The sequence below is a fragment of the Cervus elaphus genome, chromosome 4 (assembly GCF_910594005.1).
Source record: "Cervus elaphus chromosome 4, mCerEla1.1, whole genome shotgun sequence".
NCBI lineage: Eukaryota > Metazoa > Chordata > Mammalia > Artiodactyla > Cervidae > Cervus > Cervus elaphus.
Window position 1 is genome coordinate 44,640,158 of NC_057818.1, and position 23,239 is coordinate 44,663,396.

Consider the following 23,239-nt stretch of genomic DNA (forward strand, 5'->3'; position numbering starts at 1 on the left):
CACCAGGGAGGTCCCTCATCTTCTTTTTGTGCCTCCAAATTTCTCTCTTTAACAAAGACACCAGTCAAACTGGATTAGAGTCTACCCTAATCACCTCATCTTAACATGATCATCTGCAAAGACCTATTTCCAAATAGGGTCACATTCACAGATACTGGGGGTTAGGACTCCAGCATCTTTGTGGGGTGCCGTTTGGGCCTATAACACAGGGAAAACTGTCAAAGAGTCACTGGTTTAGAAGCCTCCAAGGCTGTCACTTGGCAGGGAGCAGAGGTGTGTAGCTGGCCTGCGCTTGCCAGGCCTCCCAGAAGGCAGCTGGCAGAAGTGCCACAGTGCAGGGTCTACCCATCGGCCCTGCAGGGAGGGAAGCTGAGAGTTGCCAACAAGTGGAGAGTGCCTCCATCTCTCAGGAGCTGTGTTCCATGAGGCAAGCACTCAGGACTGTTGTACAAAATCAGCACGCCCATTTACTGATAGAGAGAGACCATCCACAGGGAGGGTGATGCCTGGGTCTACATGACCTGCACATTCTCCTCCAGGCAAATGTGTAGCTGTGCAGAGAGTGAGTTTGCCTGTTTCAGGTAACATGGCTTGGTCTCCATCTCCATCTCCACCTCCATCTCAAGGGGAGTCTTGCTCGCAGGGGGAGTGCTGCCAGGATTCCTGGGGAGAGCCTGGAGGGGCCACTCATAATCTCTTCCTGCTAATCTCAAGTGGACCAGACACGCTTCTAACAGACACTCTTTCTTTTTTTTTTTTTTTCTTCTTTTTTTGAGATATTCCTGGGAAATTTCCTGTTGACAAACTGACTCTGAAGAATTCAGCTTTGATTCAATTCCATAGATTTCATCATTTAGCTCTGAGGTCATTCTCGCCTCCCTCATTTCCCAGTTCTTGGAGTACCTCACTGTAGTCCCCAACTACACACTCACAGCCTTCCTGAGAACATGTTTGCCTTAATTAATTCTCTCTTTAAGAATAAACAGAACCCGACCTTCTGACTGTGGCATTTTATTCAGTGCCCATCTTGGACAAGGTCTGCTTCTCCTCTTTCACAAATAGGGGCCGATCAGACAAGTTCATCAAGATCCATGCAAGCAGGCTCTGAGCCGAGCTGGCACATGTGTGAATGGCCAGGAGGGGCTGGTCTTTGCTGGTGAAGCCAAGTTGGAGGGGACTGCTGTGCCAAAGAATTAAGGAAGTGCTGTAAAAATTCTCTTCTTTAGGACCAGAGGCATTTGTAGCTCCTGAAAAAAAAAAAAGCCTGCAGTTTCTCTTGTTCCATGTAAAATGTTCAAGTAGATAACTGATGTCAATTATACCTCAAGAAAGCTGGAAAAAAGTAAATAAAAAGAAACAAGATACAGTAAGTCTCCTACACATGAATGAGTTCCATTCCAAAAGCATCTTTGTAAGTCCAATTTTTCCCTAAGTCCAACAAAGTCAGCCTAGGGACTCAACTAATACAATCGGTTATACAGTACTGTACTGTAACAGGTTTATAAAACTTTACACACAAATAATACATAAAAAACAAACAAAAAATAAAGAAAACATTTTTAATCTTTCAGTACAGTACCTTGAAAAGTACAGTAGTACAGTACAACTATTGGCATACAGGGGCTGGCACTGAGTGAACAAGCAAGAAGAGTTACTGACTGGAGAAAGAAGAGGAGGCGTGATATGATCGAGCTGAAGGATCATTAGCAATAGGAGATGGAGGGCAAACTGCAATTTCACTCACATCTGATGTTGATGGAACACATGTTCACGTCTTTGAAAGTTCTCTTTTTTTTTCCATTTATTTTTATTAGTTGGAGGCTAATTACTTTACAATATTATAGTGGTTTTTGTCATACACTGACATGAATCAGCCATGGATTTACATGTGTTCCCCATCCCGATCCCCTCTCCTGCCTCCCTCCCCATCTCATCCTTCTGGGTCTTCCCAGTGCACCAGCCCTGAGTACTTGTCTCATGCATCCAACCTGGGCTGGTGATCTGTTTCACCCTTGATAGTATACTTGTTTCAATGCTGTTCTCTCCAAACATCCCACCCTCACCTTCTCCCACAGAGTCTAAAAGTCTGTTCTGTACATCTGTGTCTCTTTTTCTGTTTTGCATATAGGGTTATTGTTACCATCTTTTTAAATTCCATATATATGCATTAGTATACTGTATTGGTCTTTATCTTTCTGGCTTACTTCACTCTGTATAATGGGCTCCAGTTTCATCCATCTCATTAGAACTGATTCAAATGAATTCTTTTTAATGGCTGAGTAATATTCCATAGTATATATGTACCATAGCTTCCTTATCCTTTCGTCTGCTGATGGGCATCTAGGTTGCTTCCATGTCCTAGCTACTATAAACAGTGCTGTGATGAACATTGGGGTACAGGTGTCTCTTTCAGATCTGGTTTCCTTGGTGTGTATGCCCAGGAGTGGGATTGCTGGGAATTTGTATGTAGGGAACTTACTGTATTAAAAAAAATAGATCGCTCATTTTTCTAAGTGACAAGATAACTACAAATAAATAATAAAAAGAAGTCTTATTCCAAGATCAGTCATATACATCTCTATTAATTATTAAAATATAATAATTTGGGGGTAAGCAAGTATTCATAGAAACGATCATGCTCTAACTTAAAAAAATCACTTTATTTATTTATTTTTTTCAATTGAAAGAAAGTCGCTTTAAAATCAGCAGTCAAAATGAGTAGTTGAGATCATGGAAATAAATAAGTAAATAATTTCTTACTAAATATGAAGTGATCTTTCATCTAGCTTCTATTTCATCCACATCTTAACAAGAGTGAACATTTCAATCTTTACTATCTTGCTGAATATAATTAGCACTTGATTCCTGCTCTGTAGTCCGACAAATTTCCCATTTATATCTCTGACACCTCCTTACAGCCTATTTGACTTTCATGACACATTTTCAAGGTATTAGGAAGACTCCATGCAAAAGAGAGTTTTCTTGTCCTTACTACTGGGGACATGAAGAGGTTTTTGGGAGGCTCAACATTTGGATAGAATCTCTGGCAAAAAAAAAGGGTGAAAAAAGACATTAAAATAGAATTATCACTGGTTTTTAAAATAGGAATACCTTAAAGAAGCTCCCTCAGATACTGGTATATTTAAAGATTTATTTTAAAGTGTGTCTATGGTGTTTCTGTTTAACAGCAGAATCTGTATAGCAGACAAAGATTCCCTTCATCCTGCCCCAGAGAAATGGCAAATTCTATGACCAAGACAAAGGATGCAGAACTAAGAAGCCATGGCAGTTGGAACTAAGAATCTGTATGATCTCACCAGTGAAGAGACTGACAAAGCTGTGAAACAGCAAACAAAAGGCATAGACATGAAGAACATGGGGCTTTTGAGAAATGCAGTGCTGCGTTTGAGGCCATACCAGTTGTGGAACTTGTTCTGTTGTCCTGCCTGGGTAGGAAAGCAGATTTGAAGTCCAATCTACTATAGAACATAGCCCCCAATCTAGCCCAGCTAGGGGCCTGGCTAGGGGCCTGGCTGGAGTACCCAAGGGTTGCGTGGCCCATCCTACAGTCCTACTTACAGTGGTACCTGAGCAGAGGAACAAGTCAGGAGCTCTGCCCACATGCAAAACCAAGTCAGTGGCCTTCTCTGGTCAGAGAACTCAGTGGACAGTTCTGCCTGATTCAAGTCCCTAGCCAATAAGCTATGCCATCCTTGGAACCTGTTCTGCCACCCCACCCAGAAAGGGAAGCAGGTTCATTGTATATTCCTGCCATGAGAATAGCCCACAGTCCCACCTGACCAGAAGGGTTAACTAGAGCATCTCGGAGACTGTATGGCCCACCATTCAACCCAGCTTGCAGAGATACCCAAGCTGATAGCCCAGTCAGTGAGTGGCTGTGTTGTAGGATAGACATAAAGCTACAAAATATCATCAAATCACAAAAGAAGACAGCAATATAAATGAGGAACAAAGAATCTACAAAACAGTCAGAAAACAACAGGCAACAGTAAGTCCTTTCCTACCAATAATTACTTTAAATATAGATGGAGTAAATACTCTCATGAAAGACACAGAATGGCTGATAGATTTCAGAAAATAGGATCTAAAGGAGATAAACCAATCAAGAAGATAAAACAATTATACATATTTATGCATCCAACATCAGAGCATTTATATAAATCAAAAGCTAACAGAATTAAAAGGAGAAATAAACAGTAACATAACTATAGGTAGAAACTTTAATACCTCACTCTCAGCAATAAATAATCATCCAGCTAGGTAATCAATAAAAAAACAATGGATTTTAACAGCACTATAGACCTAACAGACAACATTCCCAACAACAACAGCAGAATACCCATTTTTCTTAAGTACACACAGAACATTTTCTAGAGTATGTTAGGTCACAAAGCAAATCTTAGCAAATTTAAGAAAACTGAAATCACACCAACTGTCTTTTTCAATCACAAGAGTATGAAACTAGAAATAATAGCTGAAGGAAAGCTGGAAAACTTAAAAATACATGGAAATTAAACTACAGAGTCCTGAACAACCAATTGATCAGAGAAGAAATCAAAAGAGAAATTTTAAAATACCTTGAGACAAATGAAAATGGAAATACATGTACCAAAATTATAGGATATAGCAAAAAAAGTTCTAAGAGGGAAGTTTACAGTGATAAATGCACACATTAAGGGGGCAAATCAATCTAACAACCTAAATTTATACCTCAAGGATGAAGAAAAAGAACAAACTAAGCCCACCTGATGCAAAGAACTGACTCATTGAGAGAGACCCTGATGCTGGGAAAGATTGAGGGCAGGAGGAGAAAGGGGATGACAGAGGATGAGATGGTTGGATGGCATCACCGACTCGATGGACATGAGTTTGAGCAAGGTCCGGGAGCTGGTGATGGACAGGGAAGCCTGGCATGCTGCAGTGCGTGGGGTCACAAAGAATCAGACATGACTGATTGGACTGAACTGACTGAAGCCCAAAATTAGCAGAAGGAAGGAGGGAATAAAAATGAGAGCAGAAATAAAAGAAACAGAGGACAGGAAAATAATAGAAAAGATAGGCAAAAAAGAATTGGTGTTTTGAAAAAATAACCCAAATTATTAAACTTTTAGCAAGACTAATCAAGAAGAGAGAAGAGCCAAATAAATAAGATTATAAATGAAAAAGGAGAAATTACAACTGACACTACAGAAATACAATGAATCATGAGACTACTATGAAGAACTATAACCCCAACAAATTGGACAACCTAGAAGAAAAGGATAAATTCCTAGAAACATACAACCTGCCAAGATTAAATCATGAAGACGAGAAAATCTGAACAGATCAATAGCAAGCAAGGATTGAATCAGTAATCAAAATTCCCAACAAATAAAAGTCCAGGACCAGATGGTTACACAGGTGAATTTCACCAAATAGTCAAAGAAGAATTAACACCAATCCTTCTCAAACTTTTCCTCAAAAACAATCAAAGAATATACATGTTTCGATGCTGTTCTCTCGAAACATCCCACCCTCCCCTTCTTGTATATTACCTAGGGTGAAACAGATCACCAGCCCAGGCTGGATGCATGAGACAAGTGCTCGGGCCTGGTGCACTGGGAAGACCCAGAGGAATCGGGTAGAGAGGGAGGTGGGAGGGGGGATCGGGATGGGGAATACATGTAAGTCCATGGCTCATTCATGTCAATGTATGACAAAAACCACTACAATATTGTAAAATAATTAGCCTCCAACTAATAAAAATAAATGAAAAATAAATAAATAAAATGAGCAGCATTTCAGATTTTCCACTAAAAAGAAAACAAAAAAACAAACAAAAAAAAACAATCAAAGAAGAGAATACTCCCAAACTCATTTTAAGAGACCAGAATTAACCTGATACAAAGCTGTACAAGGACACTACAACAAATAAAAACTACAGGCCAATATCTCTGATGAATATAGATGCAAAAAATCTCAACAAAATACTAGCAAACTGTAATTTAACACCACATTAAAAGACTCATACACCATGATCAAGTGAGATTTATCTCTACTCTGCAAGGATGGTTCAACATGCATGAATCAGTAAAAGTGATATAATAATCACTTTAATATAGAATTAAATATATATATTTATATATTATATAAATATATAAATAATATATTGTATTATACTATATTATACAATATATAATATATTTAATATATATATTTATTACATTATTATATATTATTATATATTATAATATTATCTATTATATCTTTTACATACATATTTAATATATATTATATATATTTTATTACACATATACTTTATATATTATATGTACAATATATAATATATATTATATATACTGTATTATACTATTATTATATATTATAATATATTATATATTAATATTATATATTATATTAGATATAATATATAACTATAATAATATATACTACAATATTATAATATATAAGAGGTCTATAGATATAATAATATTATATTATATTATAATAATTTATCTATATGTTAATTTATTAACATTATCAATATATTATCAATATATAATTAATATAGTATAACAATTAATATAATAACATATTATATATTATAATATATACTGATATAATAATAATATAACTGTAAATATATAAAATTATACATATAAATATATAGAATGAAATATATATATTAATAACCACATTAATATAGAATGAAAGACAAAAAATCATATGATCATCTCAGTTGATGCAGAAAAAGCATCTGACAAAATACAAAATCTTTTCAAATAAAAACTCCTAACAGAGTACAGAAGGAAGACATGCCAACATAATAAAGGTCATATATGACAAGTCCAGAGCTAACATCAAATTCAATGGTAAAAGGTTGACAGTTTTTCCTCTAAGGATCAGGAGCAAGCCAAGAATGCCCACTCTCACCCTTGTACTCGACATAGTACTAGAAGTTCTAGCCAGAGCAATCAGGCAAGGGAAAGAAATGAAAAGTATCTGAATCATAAAGGAAGAAGTAAAATTGTTTCTATGGTTTTATATATAGAAAATCTTGAACACCACCAAAAAGTGTTGTAACTCATCAGTGAATTCAGTAAAGTTGCAGAACATAAAATCAACATACAATATTCAGTATCATTTCTATACTCTAACAATGAATTATCTGAAAAAGAGTAAGGAAAACAAACCCACTTACAATAGCATCAAACACAATAAAATACTTATGGATAAATTTAACTAAGTAGGTAAAAGATCTCTACCCTAAAAACTGTAACATATTGATGAAATAAATCGAAGACATGAATAAATTGAAAGATATTCTGCATCCATGGAGTAAAATAATTAATATTGCTAAAATGTCCATATAAACCAAAGCCATCTACAATGCCATCCCTATAAAGATTCCAATGACGCTTTTTACAGAAATAGAAAACACAATTCTAAAATTTTTTTGGAAGCACAAAAGACCCTGAATAGTCAAAGCAATGCTGAGAAATAAGAACAATGCTACGGGCATCACATTTTGTGATTTCAAACTATACTACAAAGCTACAGTAATCAAACTGCATGATACTGACATGAAAACAGATCCACAGACCAATGAAACAGAATTGAAAGCCCAGAAATAAACCCATGCATGTATGGTCGACTAATACTGGACAAGTGTTCCAAGAATACTCAATAAGGAAAGGGTAGTCTCTTCAATAAATGGTGCTAGAAAAACTAGATATTCATATGGAAAGGAATAAAACCAGACCCCTATCTTACACCATGTGCGAAAATTAAGCTGAAATATATTCTGTTTAAATGTAAGACTTGAAACTGTAAAACTAGAAGAAAGAATAGGGGAAAAGTTCTTGTATTGGTCTTGGCAATGATTTTTTGGTTATGAAACTGAAAGCACAAGGAACAAAAGCAAAAATAAGTAAGTGGGACTACATCAAACTAAAATGTTCCTGTATAGCTGAAGAAATAATCAAGAAAATAAAAAAGCAATCTATGGAATCGGGGGGAAATATTTGCAAATTATATATCTGATAAGGAGTTAATGTCCAAATATATAAGGAACTCATTCAACTCAATAGTATAAAACCAATAATCCAATTTAAAGATGGGCAGAGAATTTGAAGGGCTTTCCTGGTGGCTCAGCAGTAAAGAAACTGCCTGCCAATGTGGGAGACACAGGAGATGTGGGTTTGATCCTAGAGTTGGGAAGATTGCCTGGAGAAAGAAATGGCAGCCCACTCCAGTATTCTTGCCTGGAAAATCCCATGGACAGAGAAGCCTGGCAGGCTACAGTCCATGGGGTTGCAAGAGTTGGACACAGCTTAGCAACTAAACAACAGCAACAGAGAATCTAAACAGGCATTTTTCCAAAGAAGGCATATAGATGGCCAATGGGTGAAGATGTGCTCAACATCACTAAACACCAGGGAAATGCAAATCAAAACCATAATGAGATATCACCTCACACCTGCCAGAATGACTATTAACAAAAAGACAAAAGATGACAAGTGTTGGCAAAGCTGTGGAGAAAAGAGAATCCATTTTTACTGTTGTTGGAAATGTAAATTGGTGCAAGCCAGTATGGAAAACATTATGGAGGTTCCTCAAAAAATTAAAAGTAGAGCTGTGGTATGATCTAGCAGTTTTCACTACTGGGTATACATCCAGAGGAAATGAAATTATTATCTCAAAGAGATATCTACACTCCAATGTTCATTGCAGCATTATTTATTAATACAACAGCCAAGACATAGAAACAACCTAAGTGTTCATTGATTAATGAACAGATACAGAAAATGTGGTATATAAAATGAAATATTATTCAACCATAAAAAGGAAGGAAATCCTGCCATTTATGAGATATGGATGGGCCTTTAGGGCATTATGCTAAGTAAAATAAGTCAGATAGATACAGACAAATACTCTATGATCTCACTTATATGTGGAACATTAAAAAAAAAAAATCAAACCCATAGAAACAGAGAACAGATTTGTAGTTGCCAGAGGCAGCAGGTGGAGGTAGAGGAATTGGTTGAAGGTGGTCAAAAGGTACAAATTTCTAGTTACAAGATTAGTAGGTTCTTGGAATGTAATGTACAGCCTGGTGACTATACTTAGAACTACTGCATTATATATTTGAAAGTTTGAGAGAGGAGATCTTAAAAACCCTCATCATAAAAATTGTAACTATGTGAAGTGATTAATGCTAATTAAACTTATTTTAGTAATCATTTTGCAATATACACATATATCAATGCAGGAGACCTGGGTTTGATGCCTGGGTCAGAATGATCCCCTGGAGAAGGAAAGGGTAGCCCACTCCAGTATTCTTGCCTGGAAAATCCCACGGACAGAGGAGCCTGGTGGGCTACAGTCTATGGAGTCATGAGTCAGACACAACTTAGTGACTAAACCACCACCATTACCATGTTGCATACCTTAAATTTTTGCGTAACTTGTATTTCAATAAAATGTTCAGATTCTTTAGCCATCATCAACTGTACCATAAAGGATATGTTCCATTGGTCTGTAATGGTCAAGATCAACTACAGTGTCTGAAATTCAGGAAGACTGGCATGATCCTATGGTTGTGGGACTCAAGTCAACAGGATCTTGCTTTGTGTGAACATTTTAAACCCTCAGTGTCTTTATAGCTTCTCTGACTCTTCATATATTCCTTCTTTCTGTTATATAAACACTATATGCCTAGCCTTTATCTCCACTTGCATGTCTAAACAGCCAAGTCAAATTTAATATGTCTGAAGCCTAGTTCCTGAAATTCTACCCCTAATCTGCCCTAGCCACAATCTTTCCCATTCCAGGTAAAGGCAGTTCAATTCTTTCTGGTACTTGTGTGAAAAAGCCTGGAATCACTCAACTCTTTTATTATCTCAAACTCCATACCCAGTGCATGAATATATTGTGTAAGCTCTGCTTCCCAAATATATCTAGAATCCAACATTTCTCTCTCTACTTTTACTACAGCTACTCCGGTGCAGGTACCCACCTTATCTCTGGGGACTACTGCAATGGCCCCAGTCAGACTCCTGCTTCCACCTAGATTCGTCATGGTTATTCTCAACATAGCCTGACTGGCAATTATAGACATTACTCTGTCCATGGAATTCTCCAGGCAAGAACACTGGAGTGGCTAGCCATTCCCTTCTCCAGAGGATCTTCCCAACTCAGGGATTGAACCTGGGTCTCTTGCACTGCAGACAGATTCTTTATATCTGAGCCACCAGGGAAGCCCCACCTGACTGGACCTGTGATCAAATAAGTCAGATCATAACCCTTCCATTGATCAAAATTCTCCAGCAGTACCCCATTTCACCCAGAGTAAAATCTGTATATGTTGGAGTCTTAGATGTATTTGCCTGTTACATTGTTGTTGTTTTTAGTTCCCTGCTGTGTTTTTGTGGGAGGTGACAGTGACCTGCAGTAAATAGCAGGGATAGAGATAAAGAGGGGCAGATAGACAAGAGAGATGAAACAGGGAAAAGGAAAAAGGTATGCGGCCAAATCTAACAAACAACTTCCGATACTTCTTAGCTTAGAAAGTCCTCCCTTCTCCTGAGATTTGGTGAATATTCAGTTGAGATTTTCATGTGCTTTTTTAAAAAAATTAATTCATTCATTAGGCTTTGTTGGGTCTTAATTGCAGCATGATCTTCCATCTTAATTGTGGTGTGTGGGTTCTTTAGTTGCAGCATGTGGGATCTAGTTCCTTGACCAGGGGTTGAACCCAGGCCCCCTGCGTGGGGAGCATGGAGTAACCACTTGACCAGCAGGGAAGACACATGTGCTTCTTTGTTATAAGGTAAAGTTTTTTTTGTCTGCTGTTACCATCTCTAACATGCAAAGATCCCATGAATCCTTTGCTTCCAATGAGTCAAAAGGCTTAAGAGAAGAGAAGTTGGGGCAGGGGTAGGTTGGGTCATTTATCCTTTTGATGCCAGCCCATCTTTGTGTGCTAAATAAATCTGTATTTCACTGACTACCAACTGACTTATTCTTTAGATTTATACAGAAACAAGAAAATTTAAGCAATGAATATTTATTAATCAATAATTATCTTCTTTTAGCCAGAGTCAAGATAAACAATCTATAACTTTCCACTGACTTTTAGAATAGTCAACAAAAATACTAAAATTTATCAGTTCATTTTGAACACCACCAGTATCTGATCAGTAGAAAGATTTATCATATTTTCACTACTTTCATAAGTCCCACATTGAAATCCTAATTAATTTTAGTGAGTGATTAAGTGAGTGCTCAATCATGTTCAACTCTTCGTGATCCCACGGACTGTAGCCCACAAGGCTCCTCTGTCCATGGGTCTTTCCTGAGAAGAATACTGTTAGTGGGTTGCCATTTCCTCCTCCAGGGGATTGTCCTGATCCAGGGATTGAACCCACGTCTCCTGCGTCTCCTGCATTGCAGGCAGATTCTTTACGGCTGAGCCACTGGGAAAGCTCCAGCTAATTTTAGTAGACCCTCCTAAATACATAGAGAATTCCTTCCAACTCTCAAATTACAAACTCACTCACTGTAAGAGAGATTTAGGAGAAAAGTGACCATACTATTGACACTTACTTACTTTAAATGACACTTATTTACTTTAAAAAATGCAACTGGAGGGAGAAAACATTTTTAACAACATGCTAAGCAGCATATCATTATTCAATTAAGATGATATCCTTATAAATCAGAAAGCTCCTTAACAGGCTGAAAGGTGAGGTATTTCCCACACAAATGAGAAATTTAAAATAGATATTCAAACAAGGATTCTTTAGTCATCTCAACACCAATTAGTGATACACTGCTTAATTTACATATAAGCTGAGTTTGGGGGCATATAACTATATATTGCTTGGCTTTAGGTTTTTGATACTTTGGGAAAATGGGAATTTTTGCATACCTTTGGGCAACTGGTTGCACAGATGGAAAATAGTATCACAGATGCAACCATGCTATGTGCCCTTACCTGAAAGGAAAGGAGCAATCAAAGTCAGTCTTCTAACTCCACAAAAGGCTTGACTGAGGTCCTTAATCACGCTTGGCTTTATCCAGAATGGCTTGTCCAAACAAGTTCATAGGTCAAGGCTGGATCCAAAATTCTTCTCAATTTAGACAAAATCTTTTATCAGTTTTTACCTTTCATTGGGCACCACCAACTTAGGGAACAAAAGCTAGATAGATCGTTACAAATTAGAGTTTCTTTTACTTTATTTTAGGTTTCTCTCTCTTAAGTATTCTACCTTCTAGGGTTCAGGGAACAAGAGCATTAATTCAGCATCAGGAAGACTGATTAGATGCTCTCCCCAGTGCTCGCTTTGGCAGCACATATACTAAGATGCTCTTCCCACCTTGCCTTGCCTCTTCTGGACCTGCCATATTTACTCTCCATCCTGTGAGTGTGCATGCATGTGGCTAAGCCACTTCAGTCGTGTCCAACTCTGTGCAACCCTATGGACTATAGCCTGCCAGAGTCCTCTGTCCATGGGATTTTCCAAGCAAGGATACTGGAGTGGGTTACCATTTCCTCTCCCAGGGGATCTTCCCAACCCAGGGATCAAACCCGTGTCTCTTATATTTCCTGCACGGGCAGGCAGGTTCCTTATCATTAGCATCACCTGGGAAGCCCTCTCTCCTTCCTGAGTATCTGCTCAAGGTAAGTCACAGCTCAGCTGGGGCTGTCAGTGGTCCTTGAGGGGCCACCTGATGACAGCTAGACCTGCACCATTCTGCAGGTCAGCATCACTCAGTGCCCACCTAGGAGAGTTCACAAGACCCCATCTTACCTACCCCTTCTTGGTCTACTCCACGTCTCAGTGAAACCAACCTCAAATCTCACGCCTGCAAAGGACTTCCTTCCAAACCCAGAGGTCCCTGTGCTCTGTGACCTCCAGATTATGGATAAAGAATTTTTTTTTTTAAAGGTAACTGACACTAGTAAGGCTCCTGATGGCTCATCTCTATCCTCATGCACCTTTTAGCCAGCTTTCTACATGCCAAGACATCAACCCCCACTCTCACTGGAATGAATTTTTTAAAAACATTCTCCATATGAAATGTTGTCAGTGTCACCACCTTGAGCCCTGCAGCTGCTTATGATACCCAGGGACATCCCGAGTCTGATTCCTTCCCTACCTCCTCCCTCAATCCTCTTTACCTTTTTTACTTCAATGACTTTTTATGTGCTGGGAAGTATTAGAGCTCTTATTTAATTAATTTTTAATGAAAAAATTTTAACATGATGCCATATTATTTGCTTCAAGTTTTTTCTCTTGTTTTTTGTTGTGTAAGAAATAAAAAATTACTACTCGAGATGAAGTCCCTGTTTTATTCCTCTATCCCAACCTCCACTTCTCACCCAGTGGTGACTGGAAGTTGGCGTGTATCCTTTCTGTTCATGTTGTTACATCTTTACAACTTCTGTGTACATATACATATTTTAAAGAGCTTATTGTATTATTTCCCTTATGCATTTAATAAAAGATTCTTCTTATATAATTTAATTTATTTTGGCTGTGCTGGGTCTTTGTTGCTGAGTGGGCTTTTCTCTAGCTGTGGGGAGCTACTCTGTAGTTGCGATGCGTGGGCCTCTCATTGCAGTGGCTTCTCTTTCTGCAGAGCACACGCTCTAGGGTGCACTGACTTCAGTAGTTATGGCTCATCAGCTCAGTAGTTGCAGCTCCCAGGCTCTAGAGCACAGACTCAGTAAATGTGGCACATGATTAGTTGCTCCAAGGCATGTGGGATCTTCCCAGACCAGGAATCAAACCCGTGTCCTCTGCATTGGCAGGCGGATTCTTTACCACTGAGCCTCTAGGAAAGCCCTGTTTCTCTTACTTTCACATTTTGCATTATGTCATACTGTACATCACCATTCAACATGGCCTTCCTTTCATCAAATACATTCTCAAGATTTATCCATGTTGATGCACATAGATCTAGTGAATAATTTTAACTGCTTTGTACTAATCTATTATACAGAATATCTCCGTTTTAATCTCATTTTCCTATTGAGGGACACACAGTTTGCTTTCCTTTTTAATTACCATAATAGTGCTGCAGTAGAGACCCTGATATGTCTCTCTGCATACATTCAGTACCTCAAGAGTTTATAACTAGATTTGGGATGGCTGGTTCAAAAACAGTACATGTATTGAACTTTCAATAGATATTACCTATTATAATTAGCTGTTCTCATTTGTACTCTGACTTACAGAGTGACTTCTTGTCTCTCCAATATGTTTTAAAGAATTCTATGTTTTTTTTTTTAAATTTTGATAATATGATGGGCGTGAAACAGTTCATTGTTTTAATTTTGAGTTACCTGATTCCTGGAGAGTTGAGCATCTCTCACACATGTACTGGTCACTACACCTTCTTCAGACAATTGTCTATATCTTTTGCCATTTTTCCCTATGGGCTTTCTTTCTTTTTTTAAAAAATATTTATTCTGGATACAAACCTTAGGTCAGTTATGGAGGCTTAAAAATTATTTCTGAAATGGACTTGCATTTTAACCTTAGCTTTGGTGACTTCTGTTCTTATGAACTTTATATTTTATTTGGTCTAAATTATCAACTATTTTTAAAAGATGCTTTCTGGATACTTCTGCTTTAAGAATATCAAGATAGGGTCCTCTATTTCCTACTAAAAGTCTTAAGGTTTTGCTTTTATTTTGGCCTTTAATTCATGTTGAGTATATTATTGTACATGAAGTGATGCAGAGGTTCACTTTTCTTTTCTCAAGACAAGCCAATTTTCAAGGGAAAAAACTAAGCAGAGCACTCCCGCTTCAGGTAATGGTGGGCGAGGTCCCGCTAACCCACAAGAGTTAATGAGAAAATCTGGAAAATGAAAATAAAACCTGCTTGAACACACTTTATGGTAGTAAAGAATTACCAGAATTTAAAAAAAAAAGAACTAGGATCTGGGGAAAGGGGGAGACTCTGTGAGTAAAGCATACATTTGGGGTCACTTTGCCCAAGAGCCATTTGCCAGTCCTCAGATGGAAAAACTGAGGAGCCAATAATTAAGCTATAATTGTGCCAGCCTTGAGTGTGCGAGGGATTGGTGTTCAGGCCTGCCAAGTAGGGAGACTAGTGATGGAAGTGACCAGTGATGGGAGACTCCCATCACTTTGGCATGGGCCCACAATAAGTCTGTGTCCTGGATGAACCATATGTAGGCTCTTTCAAGAACTTCAACCCAACTACAAATTCTATCAAACACTAGAATTTTCTTCCCTCTCATTATGTACTTCGACTATGTGTGTGGGTATTAATGAGCTTCCCAGGTAGCACTAGTGGTAAAGAACCCGCCTGCCAATGCAGGAGATGTAAGAGACATGGGTTCAATTGATGGATCAGGAAGACTACCTGGAGGAGTACATGGCAACCAAGTCCAATATTCTTTCCAGGAGAATCCCATGGACAGAATAGCCATAGGGTCACAGAGAACTGGACATGACTGAAGTGACTTAGCACACATGCACACACATGCTTTTAATATAAATTTACATAACTGTAACCTTGCTTGTCTGACTTGGCTGTGTATTATTTCTGCTGGCTGTCTTATGTTGCCTCCATTTGTGTATATTTTGAGTATGTTTTTGTTTATTCAATTTTACTGTATGCTCATATTTTTCTGGAACATCATCTACGTAAATTCTTTGAGCTCATAAGGAAGGTGAGTTCCTACAGAAAGAGATTTTCACTTGTTTCTATTGTTCTGGAGTGCTTCAAGAATGGGAACATTCTACCCTAAAACTTCAGTAAATCTCAGGTTGAGATTTTCTTCGACCATATCTAGGTAGCGTGGTGAAAATCTGTATAAAGACCTGACCTGTCTGTGGTTACAAACATTGAGGAAGGATTGCTTCCCATGTGATTTTATCATTACATTTCAAGACTGGTCATTTTCTTTGAAATTCCTTGGGGTAGGACGGTGGGTTTATTTCTAGTTTGTCCTTATTTTAAGGGTGTAATCTCTAAGGTCTCAGTTTTATGATGGAGGACTCCTATTATACTTCCTACATTTGAATGGGCTGCAAGTTGTGTCCTATACTTCACAGCCAAAAAGGAAATAAAAATCAAAATTCAAGTTCATCTTATTTAGCAAATATGCTCAACATAAAGAGGAAGCATCTATGTTTCCCTTTCTGAGTTTCTCTCTTTTCTTGGTTTTTGGTTTGAGGGCTTCTTAATTTCTTGCCACTTCACTGATTCATTTAAAATTTTATATTAAAATTGTTTTCAATCAAGAACAAGATGGTGGAGGAGTGGGTGGACATGGAATATATCTCTCTCCACGGATACATCAGGAATACACCTTCAGACACAGAAATGCATGCAGAACACCAGCTGAGAGCAGACAGGAGTACTTGACCACTGGAAACAAATATATAGAACTGTCACGCGAGTGTATGCTCCTCGGTTCTGTCTCGTCACAACAAAGATTTGGAGTGACAGACATTAAAGCCCTTGGCGCGTCACAGCTGTCGGGTCTTGGACAGACCGTGTTGTAGCTCTTAGACAAATCAGTGTTACAGCTCTATTTTATTTAGAAAATAGCAGGAAGTCCATTCTTGAGGCGTGAGGGTATGCCGACCCAAAGACGCGAAGAGGAGAGAGTGGGGGAGCGCGCCAGCGCACAGGAGAGAGAGAGAGAGAGAGAGAGAGCACTTTGGCTCCTCCTTTTATGTTTTTTCCTCCGCCTGGGCCTGCCCTATGTAAATCGGGCTAGCCAGGAGTGCTGTTTGTTCTACCTGAGGTCCTCACTCCGGTCCTCGGACCTTCCTTTGACCTTCTTTTGTTCTATTTTCATGGGCTTTTCCCTTCCTTGTCTTTTAGCCACCACCATTCTGGACTCCTGTTTCATATTCTAATTACCTAACATTCCCCCCTCAAGAGATGGCAGGTCCAATTCTTTGGGAATAGGGGCGTCGAGGTCTTTCTGGCTACTTCCTGCTGAACCGGGATGGTGAGGGGTATTGGGCCTCCCCTCTTGCTAGTCTCAAGCCTCAGAGTCCTTATAGCAGTGTCCATCTAAGGGTGAGTGATATTTTCTGTGGTCAGCTATAGTTTTATCTCTTTGTTGAACTGGCACTGCATGTTGTAGCTTGTTAACCTGGGCAGAGAAGAAAGAGGTTAGACAATTGATAATACATGGAGCAATCACAAGCAGCATCAATATGGCATAACAAGGACTAGTAGGGGCATTAGCCAATTCCAAATTCACATCGCCAGGATGGCTCAAGTCCCTCCCTTTTCAGGGATCAGAAGATCTATCTCCTGTCTGTTTTGGAGTACAATCCCTGCCAAGCTGTGTTGGCTCTTTAGAGCTATCCTGAGAAATCTTATCCCCAGAAACCAGATTTCAGGGGTGTTCATTAGAGTGGCACTCATTTGTAATTCTGAATAGGTATCTGAGATCTCCCAGGGGCTCACAGGTGTATTGAGTGTCCTCTTCTGTTTTCCTCCATAGTTTGACTCATGAGTAGTAAATCCAGGAGTCATGTCCTGGTACCTTGACTGCTGTGGGGGTAGAAAGTATTACAGGGTAGGGGCCCTTCCATGTGGGCTGGAGTTGAGTCTTTGGGGACCCATCTTTCCAGACTTTAATTAGGACTTGAGTCCCTGGAGCATATAGTGGTGACTCCTTAGAATCTTTTGGGTCCTGGTTCATACCCCACAAGCATATATCCTGTTGGAATTGCCCAATGGCCATGGTATAAGACTGGAGGGTCTGAACCTCTGGATCTAGGAAGAGGTCATTGACATAAACAAAAGGTCTCCCATAGAGCATCTCATTAGGACTAAGACCAACCTGTTCCTTAGGGGCAATACAGGTGCGGAGGAGAGCTATTGGTAAAGCCTCCATCCATCCCAGGGAGGTCTCCTGGGTTATCTTTTTTATCACTGATTTTAAGAATTAATTGGCTCTTTCTACTTTTCCTGAAGACTGAGGCCTCCAGGCACAATGGAGATAATAAGTAATGACCAATGCTTTAGAGACCCCTTGGGTGACCTTAGAAGTAAATGATGTCCCATTGTCACTTTGTAATGACCTAGGCAGACCAAATCTTGGAATGATTTCATGGAGCAGTTTTTTACCACCTCTTCAGCCTTCTCAGTCCGGGTGGGAAAGCCTTTAATCCATCCTGTGAATGTATCTATCATGACTAATAAGTATTTATATCCTTGAGAAACTGGCATCTGGGTGTAGTCCATCTGCCAGTCCTCTCCTGGGTAGGCCCCACGTCATTGGATGGGCTGGGCCAGCTGGGGTCTTCGAGCTCCTTGGAGGGTGTTTAATTGGCAAGTGGGACAAGAGGAGACCATCTGCCTTATAGTTGTTTGGAGGCCTGTTCCTCTGAAGGACCTTTCTAGTAATCTTTGGAGGGCCTTTTCTCCTAAATGAGTGGTGGCATGTAAGGAGTTAACCAACTTCCATTGGAGGTTTCCAGGCAGAAAAAGGAGTCCCCCCTTTTGCAACTACCCCATATGATCTTCTTGAAAGCCCTCACTCTTAGCTTTAAGAGTCTCACCTTCAGTATATGAAGGAGTTTCTGGCAAATTAGTCTGTGGAACTAAGGTGGCAATCCCTATTAGGTCATGGTTCTGTAATGCTGCTCTCTTAGCTGCCTCATCAGCTGCTTGGTTCCCTCGTGCCACTTCTGTGTTCCCTTTTTAGTGTCCTTTACAGTGGGAGACTGAAACCTCAGTGGGAAGATGGACTGCCTCCAAGAGTCTAAGGATTTGGTCACCATATATGATTGGGGACCCTCGGGTGGCCAGGTGGCCCCTTTCTTTCCAAATAGCAGCATGTGCATGTAGCACCAGAAAGGCATACTTGGAGTCAGTGTAAACGGCTACTCTTTTTCCTTTTCCCAACTCTAAAGCTCAAGTCAGGGCTATGAACTCAGCTAATTGGGCTGAAGTACCCGGTGGCCGAGGCTTAGCCTCTATTGTCTCAAAATTGGAGACTACTGCATACCCAGCTCTTCTTTTGCCATCTAAGACAAAGCTGCTTCCATCAGTGTACCAGATATCCTCAGGACTGGTCAGAGGATCTTCTGACAATCCCTCTCGGGGTTTTGTCCAGTGGTCCAACGTTTCTAGACAAGAGTGAAAGGGGAGAGAACCCTTGGGGGTAGGCAGGAGGATGGCTGGGTTAAGAACCTCACAAGGGGATATAGTGAAGCCTGGATTTTCCATCAGCATTACTTGATATCTGAGGATTCTTTGATCATACATTCATAAATGGCCTCTCCCATTTAGGAGTTGTTTTACTTGGTGGCTGGTAAAAATACTTAGTTTGTCCCCAAAAGGGAGTTTTAAAGCATCTTCTATCACGATTGCAATAGCTGCAAGATTTTGAAGGCAGGGGGGTCAGCCTTGGGTGGTTGGATCGAGCCTCTTGGATAAGTAAGCTACAGGCTGGGGCTCAGATCCCAACCTTTGAGTTAACACTCCCAAGGCTATTCCCTCTCTTTCATGGACATAAAGTTGGAATGCTTTTTCTGGGTCTGGCAACCTCAAGGCAGGTGCCTGAGTTAAGGCCTGTTTTAGTGTAGCCTCTGCCTTCTTTTGAGGAGTTCCCCACATCAGTGGGATTGAATCATCTTGTCCCTTTAAGCTTTCATATAAGGGCTGGGCAATTAGACCATAGTTGGGTATTCAGATTCTACAATACCCATTTAGCCCCAGGAAAGCTTGCAATTGTTTTCGAGTCTTGGGGGAGGGCAACTGGAGGATTCCTTGCACCCAATGAGAGGACAGACTCCTGGACCCATGTGTAATCTGAACTCCCAGGTAAGTGACCTTTGTCTCGACCATCTGTGCCTTAGCATGGGAGATTTTATATCCCCTTTCTGCCAAAAAGTTTAGAACCTGAATTGCATGTTGTTGGGCACTTTTCTTATCTGGAGAGCAGATTAGTAGGTCATCTACATATTGTAATATTTTCCCATTAGGTCCCAGGTCCAGATACAGGAGATCTCGGCTAAGGGCCTGTCCAAACAAGTGGGGGCTATCTCTGAACCCCCGAGGTAATACTGTCCAAGTCATCTGTTGGTGTTTTTCTCCTGGGGCCTCCCACTCAAAGGCAAAAAGATATTGGGATTCTTTAGCCAGTGGTATGCAAAAAAAATGTATCTTTGAGGTCCAAGACTGTAAACCACTTGGCACTGGGTGGGATTTCTCCCAAGATTACATAAGGATTGGGTACTGTGGGATGGAAGGGGACTACAGCTTCATTTATGATCCAGAGATCTTGAACCATTCGCCAGGTTCCGTCCTTTTTCTTTACTGAGAGGATTGGGGTGTTACATGGCGAACTGGTGGGGACCAATAGCCCACAAGCAAGGAATTTATTTATTAAAGGCTGTAGTCCCTCCTGAGCCTCTCTTTTGCGGGGATATTGTTTCCAGTTAGGAAACCGAGTGGGATCTCAGAGGACAGTGATGACCGGTTCAGCTTGGTGGGCTCGCCCAGGAATCCCCTGGTCCCACAACTGGGGGTTAATTTTGTCTTCCATAGTTTTTGGTCCCTCCCTATTGGAGAAGGTGTAATGGGTTCTTCAGTAGTAACCAGGAGCTGTAGGGCTCTAGGGGCTGAAAAGCTTCCCATCACAAGGGTGGTCCCCAGTTTAGTGAGTATGTCTCTTCCCATTAAGGGAGTAGGACACTCAGGGACCACCAGGAACTGGTGGGAAAATGTTTGTCCATCCCAGCAACAAAGAAGTGCTTGGGTGAATCTTTTAGTAGTTGTTTTTCCTGTTGTACCCAAAATGGTACAGGTTTGGGAGGAGAAGCCTCCGGAGTAGGAGATCAAGACAGAATAGGTAGCACCTGTGTCAATCAAGAAATTCTCGTACCTATCTGCCACATCCAGTTGCACGCTTGGCTCCAGCCCTGTGATGGTTATCTGTGACAGGCAGGCTGGCTGGAGCGGGCCACTTCAGTCCTCTTGAACTATCGTGAGGGAAGGCTTGGCACTTGACCTAGAGGCTCTTGGGTCCCGAGGGCAGAGTGCTACCCAATGGCCCAGTTGATGGCATTTGTAGCAAGCCGTTTTAGGAGACTTGTCATGGTTTAGACACTCTTTGGCCCAATGCTCTGCCTGCCTACAGATTAGGCATGCCTCGTGTCTTGCCCTTCAAGGACTCGGGGTTTGCTATAGGGCTTCCCTGGAGGGTGCCCAGCATCTGGGCATATCTTGTCTTTCCTTCTCTCCCTCTCCTGAGCCTTGGCCTCCTTCTCCTGTTCTCTGTTATTAAAGGTATTGGTAGCTGTCTGGACCATTTCATTTAAAGAGGAAGCAGGGTCCTGCTGCTGTAGCTGTTGTAACTTAATTCTGATATCTGATGCACATTGGGACAGGAATTTGTCCTTTAAAATCATCTGTCCCTCCTAAGAGTCTAAGTCCAGATTGGTAAACTTTTGGAGGGCCTCTTTTAGCCTTTCCAGAAAGGCACAGGGTTCTCATTGGGCTCCTGAGTTATTGCTGAGACTGCGCACAGTCCCACAAGTAATAGGCTTCCTTCTGTTTCCATGGGTGGACTTCCTTAGGGGTGAGTCTTTCTGAAGCTTATCCTATCCAGTACTGTTGCAACCTGAGAGCCAGGCATTACCGGGTCAGGGTGCAGATCCCCAGGCAGGCTGAGGCATGACAGCCTCCTAGAGATAGAATCCCCCGGCAGGTCGAGGCATCACGGCCTCCTGAGAATTGGGTCCCTGGGCAGGTCGAGGCGTGACAACCTTCTGGGACCCCTGGACTGGCGGATCCCTGAGCAGGTTGAGGCGTGACAACCTTTCGAGGACCAGATCCCTAGGCAGGTCAAGGCAGGTTGACCTCCTGGGACCCCTGGACTGGAGTTGGGTGTCCCCAAGATCTCCAGTGTGACCACTGTTGGGTAGGATTAAGGGGTTGTAATCTTAACTCATTGCTGGTTTGTCCACTGTGGATGGGAATAGATATCATGATGTAAAGCAATCCAAACCTGTGCCCTGAGACTGGGAAACAGTGTAACAGTCATAAGCCTTATCTTCTTACTGCTCTAAGGGGCTGTAAGTCACTGATTTCTTTCCCTAGTTCTCCATAAGAGCAGGTTAGGGTATCTCCAATGGTAAACATTTCGTTGTTGTAGACCCACTTTAGGTAATAACAGAAGTAGTGACAAAGGAGTGGGTTATCTGGCCCTGTCAGGGACATTATGGTATTTTAATAGTAGGCTGGGTGGAGCAATGTTGCCTACAAGGGGGCAGGATCCTGATTGTAGGAGTTAGTAATTGGCTTAAGAACAAATTTGTTTAGAGGCAACAGACCAAATGTTCCATAAAAGTGGAGTTGAGATTTGATCCGGGGGTATGTTTGTAACTTTAGGAGAAGGGTGCTAAGGGTTTGGGCCCAAACGGACTGTGGGGCTAACTCCCAAAGTGGCCACATCATCCCTGGAAGCCCAACTGCCTTTGAAGGGATGCCAACTGATGGACGTCTAGCAGGCATTGTATGCCTGTCGCCCACCCTAGCGGGTTCACTGAGAGATGCTGATGTTGCACATGTTGTAAGAAACATGGAAGATGAAGGCCTAAATATCTAGAGGGATTGGATATCTAGAGGGAAATCAGGATTTCCCTCCCAAGGGCCACCTATTTTTTGGTTGTCCCTCCATAAGATTGTAGAGGTGACATTGTGGGCCTGGCAGTGGGGCTGAGGAAAAGAGCATGAAACAGGAAGGAAGCGGGCAGAGCACAATCTTTGAAAGAATGACACAACACAAGGGCATAATGTAAACTGGTTAAAATCAATTGGGTCCAAGATGACAAGTCAAATTCAAGTAAACCTTATTCCCCAATCTGTAAGCCAAAAGACACTCTCAGGGGTGGCAGGACAGCTCTAAGGCACTGTCAAAAGACAAAGGAGTAGGTGGTTCCCTAATGGCTGGGATGACCCTCCCACTCATTAGCATATGAATTCACCCCACTTGCAAAACCTAGCCAGGCTGCATTCCATGGCATGTACCCTGTAGAATGGGCACTTCTCTCTGAATCTTAACAAGTCTACCTCTTACCTATCGCTTTGTCGCTCACTGAATTTTTGCAATAAGACATCAGAGCCTGAGCTTCATGGGTTTTGGCCGGGCTTGAGTCCTGGGAGAGAACTGAGGACAGGAGGAAAAAGCAGTGGGAAAAACGTGCCAAGGGATCCCC

At 40.8% G+C, this 23,239-nt stretch overlaps 1 long non-coding RNA gene across 1 annotated transcript in view; it reads right to left on the reverse strand.

Moving 5' to 3' along the window:
* Window positions 1-802: 802 nt before the first annotated feature.
* The window catches only part of LOC122691976, a 214,722-nt gene continuing 192,285 nt past the window's right edge, over window positions 803-23,239 (reverse strand). The window contains exon 4 of the long non-coding RNA XR_006340551.1: window positions 803-1,247. This is a non-coding gene — a long non-coding RNA (uncharacterized LOC122691976). The remainder of the gene's footprint in view (window positions 1,248-23,239) is intronic.